This window comes from Falco rusticolus, chromosome 5 (genome assembly GCF_015220075.1).
Source record: "Falco rusticolus isolate bFalRus1 chromosome 5, bFalRus1.pri, whole genome shotgun sequence".
Lineage (NCBI taxonomy): Eukaryota > Metazoa > Chordata > Aves > Falconiformes > Falconidae > Falco > Falco rusticolus.
Genome location: NC_051191.1, coordinates 40,358,327 through 40,372,340, shown reverse-complemented (window position 1 = coordinate 40,372,340; position 14,014 = coordinate 40,358,327). Strand labels below are relative to the sequence as shown.

General features: G+C 41.6%; 1 protein-coding gene across 4 annotated transcripts in view; it reads right to left on the bottom strand.

Moving 5' to 3' along the window:
• SCAF11 (SR-related CTD associated factor 11) overlaps positions 1-13,749 on the bottom strand; it is a 50,801-nt gene extending 37,052 nt beyond the window's left edge. For 2 of the 4 annotated variants that reach the window (XM_037388022.1, XM_037388025.1), the window contains exon 1: positions 13,525-13,747. The gene's annotated coding sequence lies outside the window, so the exon portion shown is untranslated. Of the gene's footprint in view, positions 1-12,744; positions 13,090-13,524 lie in introns of those variants that run through there. The other 2 variants (XM_037388026.1, XM_037388024.1) reach the window with 2 other exon arrangements.
• Positions 13,750-14,014: the final 265 nt, after the last annotated feature.

Below are 14,014 nucleotides of genomic sequence, written 5' to 3'. Positions count from 1 at the left end.
ATTTGGAAGTATTTATCAGACTTTGCCATTCCAACTACATGCCATACAAGAAATCTGTAGTCTTGTCTGGGGAGAGACAGTGAAAGAAGCGAGAATTATTTTTTTTTTGTCATTCTCACAGTTACCAAATCGTATCAGCTCTCATGAATACCATATTATCTCCATATCCATGACTAATCATGTCTGATTGGGCAAATATATATTTGAATGCTAATATCCAAAGAGTACTTCTACCAGATTCCAGTGACTCATGACCAATAAGCTTTAGTCATCATCATTTAGTTGTCAATGTGAAATATTAGAAAATACCTCAAGACACACACATGCAAGGCACTTGACAAGACAGCAACAAGCACTATACTATGCTAATACTGCTAAAAACAAAATCAATCCCCCTCCCAACTCTATAGATAAAATACTTTCTGAGAATGCCTAAAGACAGCATAGCACTGCAGCCAAGATGGTACTTTTCTAGTGCTTCTAAGTTTTCAATGGAATGACTTTGTAAAGATAAATACTTCATTTAATTTCATTTTTGAGATAAAGGCAAGAATAGTTTATTAGATGGAAAAGAGTGAACAAGGACATTACCACAAGTACACACCACCACTCCACCCCCCCATTATTTTTAAATGAGTTACATTTAAGTTTCTAGGTTTTTCTTCAAAGGAAATTCCTGTTCTTGTCTTCATAGGAGGCAGATGCCAAAGATATCTGCCAGCAAACGTGCTTAATCAGAGTTAACTGTAGAACATGGGAATAGACTTGTCACTGTCTGAGAAACATAATTTCATGATGTACTTAAGCAATTCCGTAAAGCAGACTTACACACTAAACAACTTTCTATACCACAAAAATAAAAGTATGATTTACCTTTTATATTAACACAAACTACTTCATACAATTCATAACCTAAAAATACAGATGTATTTCAACACTAATTCATTGTGTATGCAGAAAGAAAAAACTTGGTCTGTTCAAAGTCATGCTACTGAATTTCTTACTAAACTAAAATTTACTACATTAAAACCTTAAAATCAAATAAGCACAGAAAAATCATAGGATGAAAATTTATAGTAGCTTAATTACAAGTGACACATGAAATTAGCACATGCCTCCTTTTTTACTAACTACAAGACAAAGTCTTTACAAGCATTCCTTATGGCCTGTAAAAAAAATGCACCAGCTGAATACATTTTGTCCAATACAGCAATGGTCTAGACACCTGTCTGCACAGAAGTAGACTTGTTCAATTGTAAAGGGAAAATCAAGAACACAGGCAACAAGATCTCCAGTAAGCAAGTGCAGAAGTTTGTCCAAGACTGGCTTATTCTTGTTCCCTTACTGGACTTAAATTAACCTTTCAACTTCTTAAGATACATGTTGCATCAATACTCACAGAACAGTCAAAATAAGTCACTACTGTTTCTATTAAAAGCATTTTCTTTCAAAAAGGATTTGTGGCACTTTTAGCTGTGTTTTGATTTCTTTACTAAGTTAAGAAACGATCAGTTTCAAATATGAAACAACAGTCAGCCATACATTTAGCGTAGTTTGTTTGTTTAATAAAACAATAACAACACTTTTTAGTCCTATCAAAATTTTGGGCAGCAGTAAGCAGGACTATTTTGTTCTATGCATTTTGATGCTCTTTAAGAAACCTCTGAAGAAGGTTTAAGACTCTCCCTTAGCAAGCATGTTTTTAAGGAAAACAGATATCAATAATTAGCCACATTTACAAAAACGGAGATTTTTTTTTCAGTAATTAATGGCAAAACACTGAGTCCCCTGGAGTTACCCATATGGATTCACTATAACCTCTGACCACGACTGCACAAATGTCCAGCTACTGATAAAAATTTTGAAAACCTCTGCCAGATGTCCTGTGCCATCTTGGAGATGGGCTGAGGAAATACTTAGCATTTCCAATGGCAGCTGAACATCCAAAAAGCTTTTGACCTACTTGTATCACTAAGCCTAATGAAACACATTAAGAAAAGAAAAAACCCCAAACACTAGCGGGTATTTCCAAAAGTACATCAAGAACCTTCACAGTTGTTCTTATTTTCAAAAACTTTTAACTTGTCCCAAGAGCCTGGAAGGTTGACTTGTTTCAAGTGACAATTCAGTGATGATGTTTGCCCTCCAATAAATGAGGGCTAAACTGAGGATCTGGAAGCACTTACCCTGGATTTGCTCCTTTATGTAGTAAAATCTCATGGCCCAGAACATTAGTGAGAATAGAACCAAAAGGCAGACTCAAAAGAGGGCTTTTAAAGAGGATCTTTACTCTTTGTACACTCAAATTACACCTTGTCTGCATTGCCAAATGGAATGCCATAGAACCAACAAAGATTAAGAGAAAGAAAAGAGACCGGTGCTATGCTTTGGGGAATAGAAAGAGAAACCTTTTTTCTATAGGTGGTTTAAGCCTATTCATGTAGATTCAGTGACTTGGAAAGAATCAGTGCTATTCAGGCAAGGAGACACTGCTGATTTAAAGACTTTTTCCAGACCCTCTAAGGATGCAATTACCAAGAGAGCTAATCTAATCTAACAGCCTGCTGCCACCAAAAGCAGCAGCTCTGTTTCTCACCACTAGTAATGGTCAGCAGACTCAGCTAAAACCCACACATGTGGCAATGAAATTGCAAGTGACAGAATGGGGGAAGGAAGACATAAAACGGGATTGCCCCTTTTGGCAGTGGCAAGGTGCTAGAATAGCTAACTAAGACTTTGTTGTCAAACTGCCCCCCTTCAAGGACATAGCAGTACCTAGGTTACCTACCAAGTCCATGAAAATGCAAAGTAAAACCACAGGAGAAAACTGTCAAAAGCCAAATGACTAGAATTGTACTATTCTAAACAGTACACTGCCCCTTCTGCCAACCTTCCCCTTCCCTACACAAAAGAAAAAAACCCCTCCAAAACAATACTGTGGATATCCCCCTCAAGGTTTTTTTCCACAGCAAGATGCTGACAAGCACACTTACGTTGCAGATGCTGTGGCTACAGCTATGTCCCTGCTACATCCAATACTTTAGTTTTTGTGGCCACCTCAACAATAACAAACTGAACAGCAGTTGCAGACACTCCAACACTTATGTCCAGCCAGCACTCACACAAGCATACAGGACAACGTCGTAACTGCCTCCTATGTGAGGAAAGCATGCACAACTCAATGGAATTGTGCAAACACAGCTTGAGGAACCACAGCAGTGGCTCAGATGCAGCAATTATGGTCTACTAACCTGTCTGACCATACAAAGAGCCAGTAGTTCAAGGAAGATTTAGAAACTTACAGTGGACACACACACAAGGTAATCAATTTCCTTCCTGTATAAAGCTTATAATCGTAAATGACTCAAAACCTGCCATACAAACCTTTTCATGTGAAGTCAAGGGAGTAGGCAGTGTTCCTCACTGTAGTTTACCAAAAGAGCACTTGCAAGACACGGGCAAAACATCGGGGCAGTAAGAAAGATGTTATTTTGCAAGACCTCACATATCATATTATAAACTGTGGAGGAGACATCATCTCTTTTACAGGATGTTACGTGTTGAAGTGCTGTTACAAATCAGATTGAACTCTGGTCTAGCATTTAAAACATTTCCATTTACTAGACAGTATAAGAAGGTAGACAATGTCAGCAGTACCACTGCATAGCCAGTAGTTCAAGGAAGATTTAGAAACTTACAGTGGACACACACACAAGGTAATCAATTTCCTTCCTGTATAAAGCTTATAATCGTAAATGACTCAAAACCTGCCATACAAACCTTTTCATGTGAAGTCAAGGGAGTAGGCAGTGTTCCTCACTGTAGTTTAACAAAAGAGCACTTGCAAGACACGGGCAAAACATCGGGGCAGTAAGAAAGATGTTATTTTGCAAGACCTCACATATCATATTATAAACTGTGGAGGAGACATCATCTCTTTTACAGGATGTTACGTGTTGAAGTGCTGTTACAAATCAGATTGAACTCTGGTCTAGCATTTAAAACATTTCCATTTACTAGACAGTATAAGAAGGTAGACAATGTCAGCAGTACCACTGCATGTACCCATACCGTAACAAGTCAGGCTGATCCAGAAGTTTCTTTAGTGTTTTACAGTTATTAACATAGCTGAAGAACACTTTATTCATCATCGTTACTCAGACACGTAAGGGTGAATAACCATGTTCTAGCTCTACTTAGAAAAGTCACTATCCAAAAAACTTAGCCAAAAGAAACTCAAAACCCAACAGATTTATGCATGTGAGAGACTGAAGACAGTAACAAAGTTCGCATCACCAACAGGTATCTATTAAGGAACCTCCCACCTCTGTACTGGGAAACTCGTGCGAGGGACAAGCATCCCTACACGTCAGAATCCTAGTCATGCAGCTGGCCCCCTGATCTACCAGCCTTCAAGGTCCTTTCCTTCCCAAAGTAACCAGTTGTCATTGGTTTTTAGTAAAGTAGTAGTAAGAAAACTAATGATGTAGTTTACAGAAGAACCATTAGCACTGGAAAGCAACCAGTAACAAAACAGCAAACTCAAAAATCTTGTGCTAAAATTCAACTGATAAAGCTATCACAGTCTGCAGCAAAATTCCAAATCCTGTCCCAAGAAAACATCCAAAAGCGAGTCATTTTATCAGTCTTTAGTAGTAGATAACTTAAGACAACACAAAGCACCAAGGTTTGTGAAACACTGTTATATGGCCCCTCCTCCCTCGCAAAGGTGACACACGTGCAAGGGCCAATTTGCTCATCAGAATCAGGAGCGTCCACATAACTACTGGGATAATCCACAGAAAGACTGATACTTCCACAAGCCATAAAAGGTATGATGTTTGGCCAAAATAGTTAAAGCATCACAGGGATATTAATTCTCTTTGTCAAAAACACACTGAAGAAAGTTTCCCTGCATATATCAGTTCTCACCATGCTATCACACCAGGCTGAGCCCTGTTTTCTGAGAAAGCTCACGAAGAGGCGAAGGAAAGCTGATTACAAGCTTGCACAGCAGCTAGTAGCTTTTAGACATGACAAATTTGAATTCGTTGCTGAACTAGTTACCTTACTGGCACTGATGGGTAATTACCTACAGAAGGCCAATTTCATTTCTCATCTTTCTGCACTGTCAACCACAAAACACTTTGTTACACTAGAATAGGTGGCAAAAGTTTAGGATGTCTCCTGAACTCATTTTAAGGGCTCATCAGACCACATGACATTACATGCCACAGTAGAGCAAAATTAGCGAAATGACAGCTCTATACTATCAATACATTCAGGGTAACCACTGACAACCAAGATGGTCCAGTGCTTTGGCAAATTCAGTTTGAAGACTGAGAACCAGGTGAAACTAAACTTGCTAGTCACCAAGGGGGGGGAAAAAAAAAAAGCACTTTTCAGAGTTCATTGTCACAGTGCAGTCTCATTTGATTCAAAGTATATATTCACAGCTGATCAATCTAACCTGTAATTTAAAGTTATGCTTGCCTTCTTACCGGCTCTTTAGTGACATTTCTCAGATATCTGAGAAAACCCCTTTCTTCTCTGCCACAGGACAAACTAGGTTACTCAAGCTTCTGTCAGCTCTTGACAATGAGAAAGCACTGAAGACAAAGCCACATAGTTTCCCTGCACACTGAAGTAAGGTAATTTTGTAGAGTGGCTTCTCAGTAAAGCTGCCACTCGTAACACTGCTTTCCAAAGTGTTCTGAATTATATGAGTCAATCCTAGACCTATTCTTTACAGAAGTATAGTGGGGTTCATGATAGCCATAAGCAGGAACACTTATTGGAGCCATGGTTAACTCCCGCAGGAAAAATCAGCTTCATTTATACAGAAGACAGGGTGAATAGAACCTTCTAAAGACTGACACAAGGTGATGAAATGTATATTCACAGAAATTAAGAAACCACCCTATTTTGCTTTCCAGAACCAGTATTTTCAATAGAAGGCAATATGCACTGTGCTGCTGTTTCACGTATGCATGTGTTCGATAAGAATCCCAACAGAAGCAGCACTATACTACAACCACCCCCGCAGGGAGAACATGCATGTATGCCAGAGGCTGTCATGTCATTTCATACACTGCTGATAAAACACTGAAGTACCGTAGTGATTAACATATTACAAAGAAATATGGAACAGAAAACAATGTACATAACACTCTCACAAAATGTGTAATTCAGCACTTACTTGTTTCTTCTAAGTAGTCTGTGACTAAACTGGGTGAAATTGAGATTTACAAATAACAGGAACTAATTAGGGATTAGGTACTATTGTCGTGGTGCACATGGTTCAAGCAACTAAATTAAATCAGCATAAACGCATGACCTTGCCTTCCGCTGCTGAGGGTCCTTAGTCACATGCATACTTTTGCAGCTGGAAGGGATAGCATTACATACCTAAGTCAGCAAAAATGGCTCAGCCATTTCCAAGAACAGTTTTTTAAAAACAAACATACTTTTTTTCTAGCCACTTGGATGCACTAGTATTTTCATGCTCTCCACCAAAGAGCAGATATTTGGCAGTGGGTCACTGTGATCTAGAACACGCTTTCCACACAAGCAACCCTTTCAAATCTAGCCATCACAGATCTGGGAAAAGTTTGCATTTGCTCAAGAAATCTTTGCTAGACATTGCATTTATTCCGCCCCCCCCCCCCCAACTGGATCTGTGCTTAGCATACACTAATAATTTGAAGTTTCTATCCCACTGCTACACTATACATGCAACATTCCCACAAGATGAATGAGCATACTTCAGCCAGTGCTATGGCAACACAGCAGGACTTGTTGCAATCATTTCTCTGATGCTAAAGAAATCAGGAAGACCATCTTTATTTTCCTGAACATGTCCAAATAGCTGGACTTAATACCAGCGATGCAGGAGCTGAACCAAAAGACCTTGCAAAGACAGAAGTGGAAAAGCCAAGCCCTTTTAACAGAGGAAGGAAAAATGACGGACAAAACTGATGAAGCAAAACTGAACTCAAATGAAAAGCTCAGGGGCACTAGCAATGGCAAGAAGCACAGTTTAAGATGCAAAAAATTAATGGGGCAACAAAACTAGAGTGGTAGGTGATTAGAAAGCTATATTGAGCCAAAGAAGAAAGGGCTGAATCCAGCAAAGGAAGAAATAGCATACCATTGTCCGATTACAAACTACCACTATTTTTTTCTTTCACATACATCATGGTAGTGTTATTTCACAGTTTCTAAATGTTGAAGCCCTACAAACTGAAGGGCATCCCTCTGACAAAATTTATGTAATGTATAGGCTTCCCTATAATTTTATGGATTTACTTAAATGGAAAAAAATGCACTACAGAAGATTGCATAGAACTATACACACATGCTTGATAAAAATATACAGAATTTAAGCCCTCTATTAAAAGCATGCTGTTCATTTTGAGCATCAAGAGTTTAGCGATATGACAAGTTTTTTCAATATTAAAAAGGTTTCCACAAAAAGTAATTTCAGCTTACATGTAAAATAGACAGCGACTCAAAAACAAACAAAAAAAAGAAAATAACATAGCCATTTAAAAGTACATTTCGTCTCTCTGAGGCATATACTTGTAAATAAGCACTAGATAAAAGCTACAGTGTCAAAAATGTGGTCCTCAAGTTCCTTTTGACTGTGAATAACAGTATTTTATAAGCTCAGGTCAAAGACCTAGACTAACTTCTTACAAATCTTGGACAAAAAGAAATGCTTGTGTTTTTGGAAAATGGTAGAAACATAGAGAGTTTGCAAAGGCTTTATGACAACTGAAATAATTTTAAGTGCAACTGTATTGTGCACAAAATCTACAATATCTGTAGGATAGCACTGCATTACAGGACACTGCAGTAGTAGTAGACAGATAGGGAGTAAACATTTCAGTTACTGTTGATTTTGCTTTCACAGCTCTTACTCAGTGATAACTTTCAAGATAGCTAAAATAAAGCTGGAAAAACATGGCCAGGAACAGAAGACAGATATGTGAGAAGGTTTCCTTAACACCAACAGCAATACACAAAAGGTAACAGAAGCTATTAATCATGCAAGAGGGAAAAGCCAGATCTGAGCTTGCAAATACAATCTGAACTCCTTCACCTTTCCTTTAAACTTTATGAAGATAGCCTACTAATAGAAAAACATGCCAATCACCATTTTGGGTTACTTTCACCATATAGATGACATGAAGAAATCACCTACAGAAAACCAGTACTTTACTGTAAATTCTTAAGCAACCAACCTGGTTTTTGTGATAACTGATTATTTCATTGCAAAGCTTCAAGGACTTAACCTCCCACATCAACAATACTATAAGCTCCTTACAGTGATGAACCCCATTCTCTTGTAAAGTTTCTTGCCAGTATAACAACCACAGAATAAGCACTAGTACCAACTAACTTATCCAAGAGTCACATAAAGGTGCCCTTCTTGCTTGTGCTGATGAAATTACATCTAAAAACCACAACTGCATAGGTTTAGGAAGAAGAATATACTTTACCTTCATTGTTACAGGTATCTTTATTTGGTAATGTTTCTAAAACAAAACTCCAATGAGCTAAAGATAGTCCTAACAGGCTACTTTTCTTCAACTGTTTCACGGAACTACCGTGACTTTTCGTTACACCTATCTATCCACAGAGGGCACTACCTTTTACATCACAAGTAACAAACTAAGAATGTTTAAAAAAAGCAAAACTGCACTAAGAAGTGTGTATTCAGTGGCTGTATAGAAAGCAAAGAAGAATTTCGTTGTGCCTGCAATATCCAGAATTGCTGAAGTAATTTGCTGTGGGTATGAGCAGTCCAATTAAGACAGCCCATCTACCTCCAGATTCTACCTTAAAGCTCAAGTTTTGAGTATCAGTAGAGCTCAGTTTCATATAAGGGTCTCCACCTCTCCTGTGGCAACCAAGAAAGGTTAGAAGTCTTCACTGCTGCAGTTTTGGCCTGTGTTGCGATCTAAAGGTATGAACATACATAAAATTTCTATCAGACACTGATCTAATGGAATTTCATATTCCTTATTACTGCTGGCAGTCAAACAAAAGCCAGATAGTAAGCAGAGAGACAACAAATGTTAACTCACTTGATGTTTCCAAGCAATTTAATACTAGCTTGGAAAAGTTCCAAACATCATTAAATGCATCACTCAGGTTTACTCACAGATAGTACCTTTGAAGGCAGAGCAGAGTTAAGCAGTACTTACAGACACAATAAAAGAGGAACAAAGATTGCATTTTAATGGGAGTTCACCAATCCTTAAATAAAAACTGCATTAAGACAAACACTATTATTAGTGTTTATTAGAAAAAGTGATCAGATACTGCAATTTACCATGGTATTAGGCCTTAGAAAACTTCTGGAAGACATACTTCTTCTTCCCAATTCTCTTTACATATTTATTTATTTATTTTAATATTTATACACACAGACATACATGTGAAATCTGAAATAACCTCAGGAAGTTAAGATGAAATACCACAGGCCACAGAACCATAATATTAAAATGTTACTTTTTTCATATTTGCTGCGATGGAGTATTTTTGAGTTATTAAAATTTTATGTTCTTATGGAGAAAAAAAAAGTAATGCTACTTTTTCCATCAAGACAATTTGTGAGACAGCATTAATTGTTTAAAAAATGAATGGGTAAAAATTTTCATTTAGCACAACATACACAAATGTAAGGCACAGATGTACATATGCCTGCAGGGGTGTGTGCATGTGAATGTATTTGTTACCTAAATAAATGCATGCTATACAAAGTTTATTTCAATCTCGCCTACTTATACATAATTACATGCAGTACTTTGACCATCCTTTACCAAGTCAGTTAACAATTTCCCCAGCCTAGAAGTGACAACTTCCATATTTGGTTAAATTTAAGTTGTTTCTCCAACTAGAAGTCTTAATGAAAGCGATCTGATATGCTGTAAAAATAAGATGCAGGAAAGCTAAATGTTTCTAGAAGTAAGAGGCAACTTCCTTAGCTTTTTTTTTTCTTATTTTTTTTTCTTTCTAATTCCTGAGAGACAAAAACTACTTGTTGAAGCTGGTGTGGACCAGTGAAGTACAAATTGTACACATTCAACCTCCGGGACCCTTTCCAACGCAGTCACCATACCTTTGGCGCTCCACCAGACCCACATACAGAGGCGACTGACAACTGTTCAGGACAGCAGAGCCGCTGCTTTAGGGAACAGAAGGGCAGACACACATTCACCTTCCATCTTCCAGCAACTACAGTCCTCCATTTGTTATTTCCTAACTGCAGCTAACTTCCTACACAAGAGAATCATCCTACTCAAGTGTTTCAGGGTGCCGAAACTATGCACCTTTCAAACCCAAACCAGAAATGTTCACAGCTTTCTTCTTGCACACTGTGCTCATATCCTCAACTGTTGGGTAAAAAGAGATCAAACAAGTAGGGAAGAGAAGATACAGTGTCACTGCACTCATATCCTCACAGATCAAGGTCACTGCACTTCAGGGGAAGGTGGACTAGTACATACAGATGAAACAAAATGTGCCTACACTGCTGAAAAGCCATGAACTAGCCCTAGTTTCAAAGCACTAAAGCACGTGCTTTTTTTAGCACTTGCAAGAAAAGGCAAAAAAACTGGGAAAAGATGAGATTTATAAAATCTACTTCAACTTTAAATGCTTTCAGAATTCATTCAGACAGACTGATAACCTTGGTTGGCAGCACCAAATAATCAGTTCAGCTATCAAGAGTAACAAGAACATGCAGTCCAGTTCCTGCTAACTGGAAGGACATTTTTTCTCCCTCACCTTAAGACTGCTGGCAAAGAAAATCCCAATACTGAACAGCAGACAGACAGACAGGCTTCAAAAATTTTGGTGTAGGTATGGCAAGTCAGTCCATCAAACTTCTTCTAGCAGCGTACTTTCCCCCCGTCAATATCATATATGTTTAAATATAGCATTAATTGAAATAAAAACTACCCTATAATTACCCACTAAAGCCAACTTTAAATAACTTAAGTTTTTGCACAGGTTTCTTAGCATTCAGGACAGTGGAAAACTGAGAAGATTCTGCAAAGAATCCCTGCAACAGGGAAAAAAAAACAAACAAAAGAACAACAAATGTTTGTAACCAGAACAAAACCATCATGTACCATGAGCAGAATCATCCACAAGTTTTATAAAACCAGAGGCTAGAAGTCATACATCAACTGCATCAAACTACATTCAGTTGAGTGTACAAAAAAGCTCTTTATCATCTGGATGTTTCAAAAGCGACAGCTGTATAACTGGAGAGTAAGATAAACTTACATCTCCTTGCTGAGTCAAACTTAACCTTCACATACCATAAGCACTAAAAATTCATGATGAAAAAACTCACCAAATTCCTGGAGAAGTGTTCCCAGTGTTAATCTGAATACGAGATAAACTAGTGAACTCAGTTTACTGCTATTAAAGAAGCTCTGAAAAACACTCACTTTCAAGACCATTATCCACATACACCCCGCCTGCCACAAAGCTGTGGTCTATTCTGGCTATTCACAAGCAGACTTTAAGGCAAGTGGGATATGAAAGAAAATGGATGTAATTCTTATTTGGGCCATTTACCACTGTGGAAACTGACATATCGTCAAACTTAAACTACTGAAAAGGAAGCTGCAAAAGATTTAAAATTGTAACCAAAAGCCTAATTAATGCCCGCCTCTGCCTCCTCCTCTCCATTCCCCCCCCCTTCAAGGAGGACAACAAACATTGTATTCCTAGAAATTCTAAAGGGAACATTTGAAAAAGTACATGGGATCATTTCCAAGTCTTTTCCAAGTGACTGAAGAGGATGCTATCCAATTTTTTAAATCGTGTGAACCTCTAAATACAACTTTCAAATTAAAAAGACATGGATTACCATGTATAATCAACCAAATAATAGCAAATTTTTGTCACCCTGTCATTTCATTTAAGAAGCTTAATATTTATTTCTGTTAAGATCGAAAGAAACCATGACAAAACGACTAAAGACTTCCCCCATTCTTCTCTCGTGTAAGAGTCTGAATACCCGCACAGTAACACTCTTAATTAGATTGCATTTCATACCATGATCCACTGAAAGAAAATTAAAACCCCCCAACAGGTTAGCGATATATAAACATAACATCAGACACTAAGTTAGCTAGATCTCCCTTTAAGACTACCAAAGCTATAAAATTACAATCTTAAAATAGCTGTTCAATAATCAAGGACGTTCCAACCTAATTATTATTTAGATATTAACAGCCTTAACTGTCTCTCGACATTTTAAACACGATTCTTTGCCAACAGTACCTAGTTACTGATACTAAACAGACAGCGACTACCTGGCCTTTCTCTCCGTTATCTCATTCTTTGTAAAAATTTAAAATTAAATAGCAGTCTAAAATTAAAACATTGTGAGAGGAAGGGGACCAATTTCAGTCCTACCAAAACTGTTTTGCTTTAAAGTCATAAACGTGAAGATAGGTTGTCAAAGATGAGTTACATTTGGGGCTCAGGCTAATAATACACTTTTAAGACTCACCAAAGGGAAAAAAAAATAAATGGGACACAATGTACTCTAAAAGACAAGAAGAATTAGAAAGTCTCTCACTAGCTTGATAACCGTACCCCTTCCAGGCTCCAACATTACTATGCGTAACTTCACTGACGTTTAAGCCAGTCGCGACTCCACAACAGCACAAAACCAGAGCTGGGCTTTAAGCTGAGCCCCTCCGTGCGACTTACTCCACAACTGCCAAGTCTTCCAGCAACTCCTGCCGCTCCAAGCCGCTCCTCCAGCAAACGCTGCCGGCACGTACAGCCCCGGGGCGGGCAGGGGCAGAGGGACGGCCGCGCCGCCCCGGGCCGGGATCTTTGTTCAGGCCAGCGCCGCGGCCCCCGCTCACGGATCACCGGGCAGCGCTGCCGCTCCGCCGGGCGCGCCCTCACAAAAGCTGCCGGCGCGGAGGGGCCGGCGGTCTCCAGGGAACGGCGGCTCACGCCGCCCGCCCCCCTTTGTTTCCCCTATCGCCCCGGGAGACGAGGCGGGCGGTCGCGAGCCACCCCCCCCCCCCGCACCCCGCACCGGCCTGTCACGGCCGCCGAGCGCCAGCACCGGGCCGGGCCGGTCTCCCGGCCGGCGCCACGACGCGGGCGGCGAGAGAAGGGGAGGTCCGGAGGGGGGGGAACCCGAGGCCGGAGCCGGCAGCAAACCCCGCCCTCTGCCCGGCGGAGCGGAGGGAGGCAGGGACTCCGGCGGGCTGCGAGCGGAGGCGAAGGCCCCAGCCCGAGCGGGACGGCAGCACCGCCCGCCCGCCCGCCCCCCCCTCCCTCCGCCCGTCCCCTCTCCCTCCGCCCGTCCCCTCTCCCTCCGTCCGTCCCCTCTCCCTCCGTCCGTCCCTCCCGCCGGGCCCCCAGCCCCGGCCCGCGGCGGGCACGGCCCCGAGCACTTCCCCAGCCACACGGGAACTCCCAGGGGGGGCGCCCGCCGCCCCGCCATCCCCAGCTCCCGCCGCCCCCTCTCACCTGGCGCCGCGGCGTCCCCTCACACGGTCGCTGCTCCGCGGCCACTCGCACGAAACGCAGGCTCCGTTTCCCTCCGGCTCCCCGCGCCTCCCTCTGCCGCCTCGGGGCTTCCGGGAGCGGCGCCCGCCGCCCCGCTGCGGCCGAGTAGCGTCCGCCCGGGCGGGAGGCGCGGCGAGAGGGCGGGCTCGGCTGGGCTTGGTGGGGCCCCGCTCAGCGGCCGCCGGGCCACATGTCCGTGCGCCGCCGGGGGTGCGCAGCGCCGCCGGGGGCCGCTGGGGGGCGCTGCTCTGCCGCCTTCCGCCGCGGAGGGGCTGAGGGGCGGTGGCGTGGCAGCGAGCGGGCGGTGCAACCCTCCAGCGAGACGCCTCCAAACCGCCCCGCGCCGCCGCCGGGAGCATTGTGGGATAGGTCCTCCGGTGCCGCCTTGAAGGGGGGAGGGGCGGGAGGTCACGAGAGGGCGGGGGAGGCGGGAAGGGGAGGGCACGTGACC